Here is a 14,112-nt window from a genome sequence, read left to right on the forward strand (position 1 = left end):
GGGGACGAACTGCCGCAGCACGCCCGGGGTGCTAATCTGAGGTGTTGATTGGATTCAGAAAGTTATCCACTGCATTCATCAGCACACACAAAGAAGGAGCATACAATATATCACTCTCCAACATCTGAAAGATAGGATATGGGAATTGGAAAAGTTTAAATAACCCTATTTATCGTCCAATCGATCAGCTCGTTAGCATGCATCACGTAGGTCATTAACATATATCACGTGATTACGTTGGTACAGCTTAAATGTGTTCCTATCAAGATTTCCCTGTCCCATTTTTCCTTGTTGTGCATTTGAGGGTAAATGAGGGTACTATAAGCCATACCTATTGCATATTCAACATAATTTCCTCTTTTCGTTATTTAAAAAGGCACTGTAAATCGCTTTGTCCGATTCAGCTTACAACCGAAGATGTGAATTGCTATCATGGTCTGGCATTTATTTATTTTTACAAGAGATAATTCTACCCATAGGCTTTAAATTGCCTCGGATACAAGGAATTGTTAATCCTGTGCATTTAAGGGAAATGGATAAAACAATAGTCATCTGTTCAATTCAATGAACCCCAACCCATCCCACACCAGACAAACATTAAGGAGAAGCTTTATGTTTTCTTGCTATTGAGTGGTACAAACGCACAGCAATTACAAAGGCAATTCTTGTCCAAAGAAGGGATAGATTAAGCTCTCCTGCTGCATGGTTTTAATATCAAGCCATGAACATGAGCCAACAGTGCAGCAGAAGACCCCAAACAGAACATTTCCATCTGTATCTGGTGTCTGTTGGTTGAAACACAAATGCAGCATCTTATGCCCCAAAATTCTGAAAATGCTAATTCTTGAGGGTAAAACGGTTCGATGACTTGAAAGATAAATTGCATGTGGCTGAGCAGAATAAGTTATCTAGGATGAAATATTTATTGCACTCAAGGGTTTACATTCCTCCACCCAAAAGCAACAATATATCAGCCGGGGAGAGAGGCGACCGGTGGCTGTGGTATTCGTCGTTGGTGGTTGAGCTGTGAGATGGATGCTGATCTGTCTCAAACATACGACTCTACCATTAAGAGTCTCTTCACCATTACCGCCATCTGTCAGAAGAGTATCATTTTACACATCCTTTATTTATCCAACTGCTTTTCTTGTGTGGTACTTCTTATACTGACGTAGGTGTAAGATGGTAAAGTTTGATGTGGAGACTAAAGGTTTTAGCTGCAGAAAGGTAAAAAAAACTACATAATATGGTTGTACTAATCTCTGGCAATTCATAATGAATCAATCAATTATTAATCCATAATTATTTTTCATCAACCAAATATCTGAAGATAAGAGCATGAATAAACAAGAAAGTGAGATAAAATGTATTGCATGCAGCGCTTTGCATAGCCGGGATACACTAGCTCTTCTAAAAGATCTATTGCCATAGCTATGTGGGTGGCAGCAACATGAGGAGCACTCTGTCCAGATGCCCTGTTTGTGGGAACTCTCCACACACAAGATGCACACAGCTAGCATTTAGATTTCAGCTCCATCTTGGAGCTTTGCAGAGAGTCCCTGGAGTTTTCTAGATAACAAGCCATCAAATACGGAGGAAAACATTTGATTCGTTGCACATTGTAAAATATATAGCCTACATCTCGCTCTGGCATTGGAACAGCCAGAGAAATGGTTTTATGGTCAAAGTTAACTTTTTAATAACCAACTAAGTGTCAGTTTTCAGCAGAAGTCTGACTCATTGAGATCATTGGCTGAAATGTGTCATTAATCATGTGAAACTGGGGAAACTACAGACTGTGCCATGCACGCAGATCAACCAAAAGATCTTCTTCAATACATACTGACTGACACTTGGCTACCAATACTATTGTGTTTCCCATTAATTAGAAATTGTAGATAATCTTCAACAGAAAGACCATTTTTATTAAATGTGCGCCTTTGCAGTTTTTAAGTTTTAGTCACTTTAAATATAATAACAGTAATACTCATCAAATGAACCAGCAGCCCTTTAATGTAATGTGGGATCAGAATCTGTAATTAACAGAATAGTGAATCTGTGAAAAGATGTAGCTCGTCAAGCCATGGGTCCATTATACGTATCTGTGTCTCATCAAATTAAAACAGAAATATCTAATGAGGATCTTTCATAGCATTGACAAGATGGCTCAGCCAGCAGTAGCAGGCATATTTACCCGTCAGAAGAACAATATTTGTATCCATTAAAATGCATCATGTCGGGAGACGATGAGATTATTCTGCAAAGTGAAATCAAATTACGGTCAATGCTCTTTCAGCCATATCCTGGAAACCAGCAGGCAGGCTCACAGAAGACGCCTTTTTGTTCCATGTTTGTTATGCTGTTATCCCGTTATTTTCTCTTCATTATTTACCAACCACACACACACAATAATTTCATTAAATTATAATCATTTGGATATTTATTTTTCAAATCAGTTGAAATCCTTCATGTGGCATAAGGTTTTCCATCGGTATTATGGGATGTCTGAAACTCTTTACTTCCCTGATTCTGTTTTACACAAGCAAACCACAAAACATGTAGCCCGATCCTGCCACTGTGGATAACACCAATAAGGTGTATTTATAAACACAGGATAGATTAATCAAATGAAGCGTTTACAACAGACACACAAACAAACATGCACAGACACAGACACACACAGATACGCATGCACAAAAAGAGACAACCATAACATGTTTTTCATTCACATCTGTAGTCATTATGGATGATCCTGCGGTGGGGCGGGCTGTAAGCAGTAGCACTAAACAGCACCCTCACAGCCCCCACAGCGACCACATAAATCCTGCCTTGAGGGTCATGTCTACTAAATCAGGTGACTGCAATCTCCTGTCCGGACGCTCTCTCTCGCCCCGTCACTGCTGCTGAGCCACACGCAGAACTACCCATGCCCCAGTAGGCCTCTGTAGTCTGCCTCCTACCACCACCTGACACTGGGATGCTGATTACAGTATCAGGAGCAGTGGGACGGAACAGAAGCTGGCCACGCTCCAAGGTGCTGTGCCCTGACAGGCCCGGGTGAGTGGGATATCCACCACCAAGTGTTGGATCGAACAATGTCATAATTCAAAGATAAAAACAATTAAAGAGAATCGATGTTCGCTTCTTTTTTTATCCCTTTTTGTCACTCCAAGAACAAATTGCAGGCCTTCAGTTAGTGGCTAAGCATCACAGACGTTGGCAGCTTTTTGTTATTTCGGTGGAACGTAAAGAGGTGTGCGGTTTGATGGATCTTTTGTTGGCTCAGTGACACCTGGTAGCACATCTATTATTGAAGTGTGCACAGGAAGGAAGTATGGACCTCTCTCAGCGCAGTGTCGAAGCGGTTCATGGAGAGGACGTGCCTGTCTGCCCGTTCAATCCTGGTCAGTGAGCCTGCTCACAGTCGCTTGGCTGCTGACATCATGCCCACCTTTTCCTGGACATATAAGGCTGCACGGCGGCTGCAGCCAAGTCCTCCCTAGCTGCCCTCCCCGTTTCAAGGTCAGCTTCATGGGGGATGAGCCACCTTTCAAATGTCACGTGGAAAAGGTCAGAGCTTCCGCAATTTAAGGCTGCTTTCTTTGGTGAACCATTTTGATGTTCCTTCAAGGGCCAACCACACATTTTCTTTTCCAATTGCAAATGGCAACCCCTTTAGTAAAAGTAGAAGGAACTGGCAGTGAAATGTCACTTGGCAGTAGTTTTAGTATGGGCGAGAATTTCTGGATGAAATACTGCCCTAAAAAAAATGAAGCCCTGTTGTTAACTGTTCGAGGTAGAGGCGGGCAACAGAACTTGGGTGCTGACTTTAATAGAGGTGGTCGTTGTTCACCAAAAACGTTGTTGCTGTCAGCAACCGAGTGAATGAGCCTTAAAACTGTTTTAAAATAACAGATTCAATAGCAGAACGATGCTCTCTTCTCAGACCATTCATCATCAGAAGCAGGTTGGCAGGTTTTACCTAAATAAAAGATTAAAGAGAGTATTCAGTGCATGTGAATGCACAGGAGAGGGGAGAAAAAACAGCGAGTGTATCCGCACTATAACTCTCTGAATAGCAGGCATTACACTGCAGCCTCTTACAATTCCTTTTAAGGTAGTTTGAAGGACAACACCATTCTTTAACCAAAAGGGCTGTACGTGAAAGTAATTGTTTGCCAAAGGACAGATCACCTGAACAAAATCACTAAGAATGTAATGGGGCTGTTAATTAGCCCCTGGTGAATTCCTGGACGATGCTATTCTCCTAGTACAGAGGTAGCCCGAAGCTTATCATATCAGCGGGACAAAGGCTAAAGCGATAGTGCTAATGCAAGTCTCACTCCATGCTCTTCATTTGCAATGAAGATGCCCGACTCCAAGACGATTTTTCATTAGCAAAAAGCTGAGACGTGATTGGCCATATTCTTTGGAGTATATATGAACAAAAAATGACTCTCGTTAGCCCCTTTTTCTCTTGCCTTGTTCTTTCAGCTAGAACTACATTTATTGGAGAATAAAACAGAAATCATGGAAAGCTGTATACGACCACAGTGCCTCAACCAACACATCAGACCACACTGGTTCCTCCCCAGCATTAGGCCCAGAGACAATTTGGCAAGAATGTCTTTCAAAAGCTAGTCAAGATGTGACAGATGAACATATTTGATATTAAGACGTCCCACAATGCAGTCACTCTGTGAGGGCTACAGCTGATTACCCCCCGTCTTCAATCATTGCCCCCCCTCTAAAAGGTTTGGGTGAACACACGAAATACACTTGGTGGCAAAAAGCTAACATTACACCAAACAAACAACAGATTGTGATGACATAACATTGCCAAAGCCCCCATCTGCATGCATGCATATGCATTTGAAACAATGACATCCGGAATCTTCTAAACCGACTGTGTTTGGGTCTTATGTCCACTCCCGCTGGAACCCTTTTGTTTTCGGTTGTTTACACAAGTTCGCCTTTGTACATAAAATGCTGTACTGGATGCAGCTGTTTATAAATCAGACACTTTAAAAGTACTGGTGTCGTCAAACTGTATTCCCTTAAAGGCCATTTCCCCTCCCCTTCCCAAATGGTTCTTATTATGACAATCATGCTGTTGTTAAGATCTGCTCCAACACAACGCTTTTCGCCTCAGAGACTGGTGGCCCAGATACACGGAGAGCACTGCCTGGCGTACAGAGCCACAAAGCTAGCCTGGTGGTGGTGGTGATGATACCCCTGCTGCATGTATATCTGCCCGGCTCCCGTTGTAGCCAGGCCCTCTCCTGCAGCTCCTGGACACACGTCCCCATAAAACAGGACGGGGATGGGATTAGGAGTGATGCGTGTGTGGAGCCGCATGGCTGCCGCACTGTTCCATGTGCCACCATGTCCGCCCGGTTGCCATGACAACCCCCCTTTCAGGAACGATCTCCCGAAGCCATGCTGGCTTGAATGAGCTCTGTGTGTCTGAGCGTTACGGAATATGACATGTATACGTACAACCTTCCTTCTAAAAAGGGGGCTTGGCGTACGCCTTTGCGTAGCAGTGTTCATCAGTGAAGAGACATTAGGGGAATGATTGAGATGAGAGGGGCATGTTTAGTGTCAGTGGGATCCATAGATAGTGAGGGGTGGGGGCGTCGGATCTGAATAGACCCTGCAATTACAAGCCAGTCGTTATGATAGCATGGGATGATTTGTACAAACAGAGGACCGGCGAGAAGCGACGATGAGTGGGTGGACCCCAGTCACACAACCAGAGCTCTCTGTATCTCACGTGGGCAGACGCCAGAGGGAGCCTGCCCCTGAGCAAGGCCAACCCCCAGGCACAGTTCCGCCCTCCACCTGATTACGTTCATATGCTTACAGAGGCTGTTGACTGCCCAGCATCAAACACACATGCACCACGACGGGCTGCTTCGCTTACTCCATTAGCCGCTCGCCGGCTCTTGCTGGGACGATGATGAATGCAAACTGCATCGTCAGCCTCAGATCTCACGCATATCCGCGTGGCTCATTAGGCAGGGCTGTCCACTAGGGACAGTTCAGTGGATGAGAAGGTTAAAGAGGCGAGTTACTTAGTTTAATACGGGTAGGGGATGTCATACTTCACCCAGATCAAGTTGCCAACGCTTGTGACAGTAGAACGGAGCTGTGAATTATTGGTTGATTGTGTCATTTTTTTTTTCAAGAAACTCACGGCTTTTGATGTGTGACCTTCATAAATAAAGAACGGTACTAGCTCGAAGCTGTGCAGAGATCTTTTTTAATTATCTGAACCAGGGGCTTTATGGCAGAAATAGCTGGTGTCGAGCTAGCCCTCAGGGGATCAATACGTTTTGTACATTGGTTTTCAATAATAAAAGCAATTACAAGTGAAGGACTCTTGAAATCAATGGGAAAAGAGAAAGCAACTTCTTGTGTTATTGACCTATATTCATCCCAGGGTAGAAATGTACGCGTAGAGTCACAATACAACACCGCAGTAGCTCATGCTACCACCGTTCCCCTTTGAAATATATAGTTGTTAGTGATGGAAAGAACCGCTTCCACAAATGTATTTTGGGAGCAGTTGAAATGATGGCTTGCTTCTAGCGTGGACAAGCAGCGCATCATTCCTGACGTGGGCTGCGGCTCCGTTATGCCTGTGATGTATGGAGCGTCCCCAGAGGTGCTCCCCAAGGCAGCCCAGCCGTGACAGATGTTCTCAACTCTCACAAACAGCGATGTGCAACTCCCATTTTGAGTCTCCACCTCCCTTTTAATCAAGTGCTCGGCAGCCGTCGTCGATACTAAAGTGTCGCCGCACTCCCTGAAAACGACCCCGTTTTCGTGTTACTAACCTTGGGTATAGAAGAGCAGGCTTCCTCTCCGTAGTCCTCTGAAGGTGGTTTAAAGTAAAAGTAAAAAGCTGTGCTGTTATCTGTGCCAGATAGCAGCAGTGAGTGGATGGAATTCAGGCTCTGTACATGTGACACTGCATCTCGAGGGTAACCTTATTGAAGCCCCGCTGAGATAAAAGATCCTTTTGTCTCCGTTGGTGACACGGTTCAATTCTCCCAGCAATCATTGACTGCATGGCATTCATTCATCTCTGTTGGGGAGAGTCTGAAATGCTCCCAAATGGGATCGACTCCATTTACATTATCAGTCTTTTTCTCCAAATACTAATTTCATTTTCTGCAACTGCTATATGGACATTCAAGCCTATCTGTAGGCCTATCCACTGTATTGACAATGTTAACATAAATGTATAATTGACACATTGCCCTGAAAACCACAATTGACACATCTCCAACTTCCTTATAGACTATGGATGGTACAATGGTTAAATATTCTACCATTTATTTGTTTGAGAAGAGTGAACATGTGTTAGCTTGCGTCTACCAGCATCTACTAGATTCACGTCACCATGAACACATTCCCAGCCAACGTGGGGATTAATGTGTCATACTTCAGCAGAAGGCAACACCAAATGAACAATGACGTCAAGCAGCCCTACACTGCTTAAAGCAGATGTCTAGCATGCATGGTAGTCAAATAGCTGTAGCTACGCACTCACATAAACAAAAACAATTGAATTGCATTAAGTCTTTATTTTTCACCAGGGGGCAATCAGAAATGATTCTGCCACAGTTGTAACCATCACTCTGGGTTTGCCCTTCCTGTTGTTATACTAGCTAACAATTCCTATTATTTGCTTGGCATTAATGTACTGTCCTGGGACAATTTCTTTTATTTCCTTTATGAGTCATCTGATTGCATACAGGATATCCAAGGAGTCCTTAAAACTCCAGTGCCTCCTGTCTCTCTGCAAGTGTGATAAAAACACTTGTGAAGTAGTTCACGTCGGAAAAACACTAATAGTTTATTTCAACGTCATGGGATTACCACATGTTGTATGGTCATATTGAAAAGCCAGATTACATTTAGAAGCATATTTGTGGATACAATATCTTTATATTATCTCTTCACTCTGATTCATATTCTGATACACGTCTTTACTAGAGACAAAAGTGCCTTATTGTTTGCATATATTTATTATGTATAGGCCTATACATTCTTCATCATGATAAACCAAAGTTAATACGGCAGGTATCTGTGCCGTGCCAAGAAATCGGTTAATTGACTCGATTCTTTTGCTACCATACCACAACTGATTAATGCTGACACAGGATTATAATTAGTAAAGTGGGGGCATTCAGTCTACCAGCCCGAGACGTTACACAAGAAAAGAAACAAGAAGCATAGCCTCATAAATCAATAGGTTCTAATAAAGGCCTAAAGAAATTCTTATCTAAAAGGAATTGTTCAACAATCAAAACCTTTCGGCACTTATATAAACGGAGGATGTTATACATGTTTTACAAGCCCTCTTTTTCAATAGAAGGGTCGAAAAAAAGAGGTTAAATAATCAATAAAGATTATAAAGAAGGATTTAATACTACATATAATCTCTGTTTTAACTCAATGCATTATGATCAAATCCAAGAATACAAAACAATGGATCTGTTTTATTAGTGATGCAATTTTCCAGGGTATTTACATCACCCCAGCCTAAATCCATCAACAACGCAAGAAAATGCTCTTCTATCCTCAAATGCTCTTCTATCCTCAAATGCCTTAACTCGGCACTCTTTCAAATTAAAATAAGCGACAAATAGTCAGGCAATATAACGTATTGGCATTGTATTAGGTAGATGTTTATTTATTGCTACAAAACAATCTCATGGACCTCTGTTTAATCAATAAATCTCACTGTTGCATTGACCTTAATCCAGTCGTGATTCATATCCTCGTGCATCATTCAACAGTGCTTAAGCAGACATGCTGGGAGTGCTGGAAAATGCTGTATTAGTCAGTCCAATGTGGGTGGGTGTATGAGGTCAACCTTCTAGTGGTGCTAAAGAAGCAGGTATCAAGTAGCTAGTACGGAGAAGGTTGAGAGATATAAGAGACGTTCCAGGCTTAAATTGGCAGAATCAAAATCAATACATATTTACGTTGTGTGTCGTTATGAGTATCAATATTCTAATGGAAATATTAGCACTCACCAATCAGTCACTGTTCATTTCACACGTCTTAAATAGTCTAATAAGCTCTGTAAATGTTGCCATTTTATTTGAATGAAGACCAGGAAATTATATTCATAATGTTACGAGAAACAGACTGAATTTTATTAGAATTAAATTATAAACATTATTATTAAATTCTTCATCTCTAAAAAGGCAACAGCACTTTTTTTATCATCATAATTATTACTTTTTCTTTATTTGACACCAGCACAGCATATGCTCATGAAAACAAATATGCAGTCCAGATTGCATCTTAAATGGCCACTTAAAAAAACACAATTAATTTAAACTATTTATTTATATATTGAGCTCCCATGAAGCATGCTGTCCCCTGATTAAAAAAAATATGTCATCAGACCGCATAAGGAGGGGAGGATGTCTTAATTCTCAACAGGTTTGTTCCCCTTATTGGACAGATGCTGCTGCATGGGCTCCTCCACTCCTTGAACAATAAACACAGCCTATCCAGCTCCTCCGCTGCCACTCTGTGCAACATCTGACGAGGATGGCATCAACAGACTCCCCGACGGCGGGGAATAGGGTCGCCAAGCGCCTGTCGTCCTGCACAACTAGCAGCAGCTAATAAGGCAGAGGCTGTGCTTCGGAAGATCTACATGGCATGCACATGGTAAGAGAGCATCTCCAATGTACTGGGGACACTGCTGCTGTAACACCACTCCACTCCCCTTCACCTCCACCTCCCCCCCCCCCCCCCCCCCCCCCCCCACCACCACCACCACCACCACCACCGTCAGCCGCAGAACATTGCAGAGAGAAGCAGGAAATGAAATCAATGCGGGCTCTCATTACTGGGCGTTACTTCATTAGTATGGGCGCTACAGATGTAGCAATAAATCTGATTTATGAAAGGAGCGACAATGATAGCACCGCAGAGAGACAGGGAAATTCATTCAGCTGCGGATGACAGGGGCACTAAAAATGCGCTGTGCCCCGCTTCCGCATTTACCAATGTTTGGACAGAGGACAGACAAGGGGATCAGATTCCATGCCCATCTCCTCCCGGTTTTGGGGCCCAGGCAGAATGCGATACAGAGTTGTAATTTATGAACCCATACTTTAAGCTTGTGACTTGGAAATCATTTTCTACTAAAGTAACCGATTTTCTAATTAGAGGTAACTGATAAGCTAAGGAGCCTACAGAAAAATCAATTGAGCCATCATTCTAAAAGGGTGCTTAGGAAAGGCAGGGGCACACGGGGGGCCCGCCCATATTCTCCGCTGCGTTGCTCAACACAGCACACATTAAACACAAACCCACGTTTTTCGGTGTGCTTTGTCACCTGTCAACCGAAACGTATGAAAAAACAACGTCATTACAGATTTTTTTGTCACAGCTCGCCTGCCAAGGAACACGGGAGGGGTGGTGATGTCAAGGCGCGGCATCTCTCTTGGTGAAACGTGGAAGTCATCTCAATCAAGTAATGCGCTTAAAGGTCATCAGGCAGACTTTCTGAACAGACCTCTTATCTAATTAACGAGCCGCATACACCGCGGCGGCGGCGGCGGCGGGGGCGGGGTACATCTGGGGAGCAGCTGTCGTCCGACAGAGCCATCCAGGGGTTAGGGGGTGAGGAAACGTCTGGTGTGATGCCATCTCATCCAATCTATATGGATATAAGTTAGGAAGGGCAACCTCGATGGACACAGACATCCGCCCTTTCCTAGAGACGAGCTATGTGACACAGCCCAATGCCCCCCACCTCCATTCCTGAAAAAAAAGAGACACAGACTCTCCTAACCACATTAGTTTTGCCGTCCATGGGAAAAGGGCCGGCAGAGGGAGGGGGAGGGGGGGGTTGTAATGAAATTAGCTCAATCTTCATGGAGCAAAGCTGGTTGTAGTAGGAAGGGTGGAGTAGATTCAGTCCGGCACAGGCAAACTAGAGGGGCAGGACTGGGGTTGGCAAAGAAAGGTCTGCAGAAACTGTGTTTAGATTGAAAGAAAGGTCAAAATAAGTTCAAGAAGATTCATGGCTGAGACGCAGCTTTCACCGTCTCTCAAACACACACACACACACACACACACACACACACAACACACATGACATGACACAAATGCAAGACACACGTATGCGCAGTGATACATTGCCCAACATGGACACAATCTGGACATGGTGGTCAGTGTGAGTGTAACCTTTGACCGCAGGCTGGCCCATCAGCTTAGCCGGGTTATATTACACCATCAGCATCCCACAAACTAGTAATATCCTCCTGGGTAAAGCAAGTCGCAGTGGGTGGGCTGCTCAACCTGTGTCACCTCATGGTCCATCAATCACCTGTGTGAACAGGGAAGGCCCGCAGGCTGGTTGTGAGCCAAGCAGAGCGACAGCGAAAAAATGATGACAGTATCATTATAAATAGACAAAGAAGTCAACTCAAGACAATTGTGTTTTGTTGAGAAATATGATGTGCAATTCATTCCTGGATCACAGGAGCCTGAAGCCAATCTCTGCTGACTATAGGAGCGAAGAGACTGACATACAGACACACACCCCATTCTCAACCACAACAAGGGCAATTGAGGGTATCCAATTATCTTAACATGCATGTTTTGAGTGATGGGTGGAAAGAGGAGTACCCAGAGGAACCCACATGTTCCCAACAGGTGCAAGACTACATACAGACAGGATCACTGCATCATTCAATTAAACATCACCTGATTGCATTATCAGTTCTCCAATTTCCCATCTGTGCTCGGCTACATTGCCTGAAACAGGGTTTATTGCTAGAATAACTCAATTGATTTTCAATAAATAACTGCAGACTACAAAAACCAGGTAACTACATGCTCGAGTGAGTCACTGTCCTTCTGAAACCATTGCACTAAATGACAGTCACAAATGATTAGCTATAATAACATTGTTGTCTGGACTTTTACAGGGAAAGGGTAGCGAAGGAGCTTGGGTGTAGCTAACTGTCCATAGCTTATGAGGAATCCTCAGCCACATGCTTAGCACTGTCACCCATGCCTGCTTCCTAAAGCCATGCATCTCTAGGTCGATAGGGATAACATTCTCATTGATTTGACTATACAGTAATTAGTGAACTAAACCCTTAAACTCTACCTTCTAGTTGTTTTATCTGCTGCCCATAAGAAGTCTGATGGTATCATATCATTCTGGCTCCTTATTATACTCAGCGTTAAAATACAGATTTTCTGATAGCAACTATCTTTCTAGCTGTTGCAGATCCCTATTTTGGTGAGTGAAACACACAATCCTTGATGAATGAAATGAACAGGATCCAAGGCAAAAGTGGACAGATTAGGGCTAAATCTGGGGTTCTCTGACGTCACAAACAGCAGCCGGAGATCCTGGGATGGCGGCGTCGTGAGCGGATGGTTGGAGGGATGAGAGATTAGATTGCGGCCGGCCAGGGCAGAGCTGTGAATTACTCCACGTCATTGCCATCGACTCTAATGTAAAGTAACGAGCCGGGTTGTGTAAGGCCTGTCGCGTGTTGGCGAGGGAGTCAGGCGAGCGGCCCGGCGATCCAATTAACAACTGCACCCTGCGTCCTGCACTGAGGGGCCTTATTTGAGTTCCCTTCATCCGTCCTCATATCCAGAAATGCTATGATGCAAAATGTTAGAGCGCCGACAACAGTGTCAGCATTTGCAACACATACTGCAGAAGAAGAAACCAAACAAAAAGGCCATAGCGATCCATGTTGTAATCTTATCTTCCTTGGCCAAGGGTAACTGGAGAGTCTCTGTGCCGCTAAGACAAGGTCACCGCTGATGAGCCCAACACGGCTCAGGTAACAATGGCTCGTGCTTCACAGCCTCCTGCTGCATCTTCCTGACGCACTGCCTCGAGTCCGGCTTGGAAGGATTTAGGCCACAATCTGTAAGGACAATCCACATTCTCACAGAACCGCTACAGCACTGAGGGGGAGGGCGGGTGATCGGGAGGGAGTGAGGATGATGGGTAGGGAGGGAGGGTGATGGGAAGGGAGGGAGGAAGGGAGAGAGGGAGGCTGTTGGGGTTGGGGGTTTGGAGAGCTTTGAAATTTTGCTCGATCAGCAACACCAGTGACATGCAGAGGATCAGAGCAGAGGACGGCATTAATTTGCTGGCCAGGAAGCCATGGAAACAACCCAAAGGCTGCTGTACTCAGAAAAGCCCTTACCTGGCCCCAAATAACCTTGATGATAAAGCACAGATTATTCCATTTACTGTGTAAATAAAGCAGCAGCATGCCACAACAACGAGGTCCTGCCGTTTGATCGATATGTTGTGTTTTCATCTGACCCATGTTCTAATGAAGTCAAAGCCTCTGCCCTCCCACCGTGCTAAAGGTGGCTGAGCCTCCTTAACTCTGGACTTTTGCCTATTACAGCCCGTAAACAATGGCTGCCCCCCCCCCCCCCCCCAACAACTACACAGACTATAACTCCACGGCCGTATTAAGCAATGCTAGCCTGTTCCATGTCAATTCTGCAGATCTCTCAGATGTGGGAACATCGCAACGCTTTCCGCCCCACCACCGTTGACCCCATGGCTCCCTGGGGGGCTGGAGGGGTTGGCTGGCAGGGAGGAGCACTCGCAGCACGCTGAGAGAACAGGGCGGGGTAATCAACACAGCCTGATAGGAGCGCGCCGCTAATGCCTCTTATGTGCTCCCATTGTGACATCGGTCAACACAAAACACACTCACGCAGTGTGAGGGCTTCAACATGGGTGGCTGTTGGCATTATCACAGCAGGCTAGATATTGTAAAGGATTTTGACTAATCGGGTGCAACACATTAATTACAAATGATAATGACATTGGTATTGGTTCAAAATCAGGATTGTACGGTACAGCCAACAACACAGGCGGAAACCAATCCAAGATGAGACCCATTGGAATTTGAATGCTTTTCATTTGCTTGTGGTCAAAGAATAACCACATTCATAGTGAAGCATGGATGGATAATTTATAGGAATATGGATTCAGGAAACACTTGTCATTTGAGGTTTGTCATTTGCATGTCATTGAAGCCATCGCAATTGGAACACCTGACTGCACTCTAG

General features: G+C 44.2%; 1 protein-coding gene across 7 annotated transcripts in view; it reads right to left on the bottom strand.

Annotated features, from left to right (window-relative positions):
* Positions 1-14,112, bottom strand: part of tln2b (talin 2b) — an 84,104-nt gene that overhangs the window by 66,180 nt on the left and 3,812 nt on the right. The window contains exon 1 of one of the 7 annotated variants that reach the window (XM_030366855.1): positions 6,843-6,978. The exons of the other annotated variants lie outside the window; for them this stretch is intronic. The gene's annotated coding sequence lies outside the window, so the exon portion shown is untranslated. Of the gene's footprint in view, positions 1-6,842; positions 6,979-14,112 lie in introns of those variants that run through there. 7 annotated transcript variants of the gene reach the window in all.

The sequence above is a fragment of the Gadus morhua genome, chromosome 9 (genome assembly GCF_902167405.1).
Source record: "Gadus morhua chromosome 9, gadMor3.0, whole genome shotgun sequence".
NCBI classification, from domain to species: domain Eukaryota; kingdom Metazoa; phylum Chordata; class Actinopteri; order Gadiformes; family Gadidae; genus Gadus; species Gadus morhua.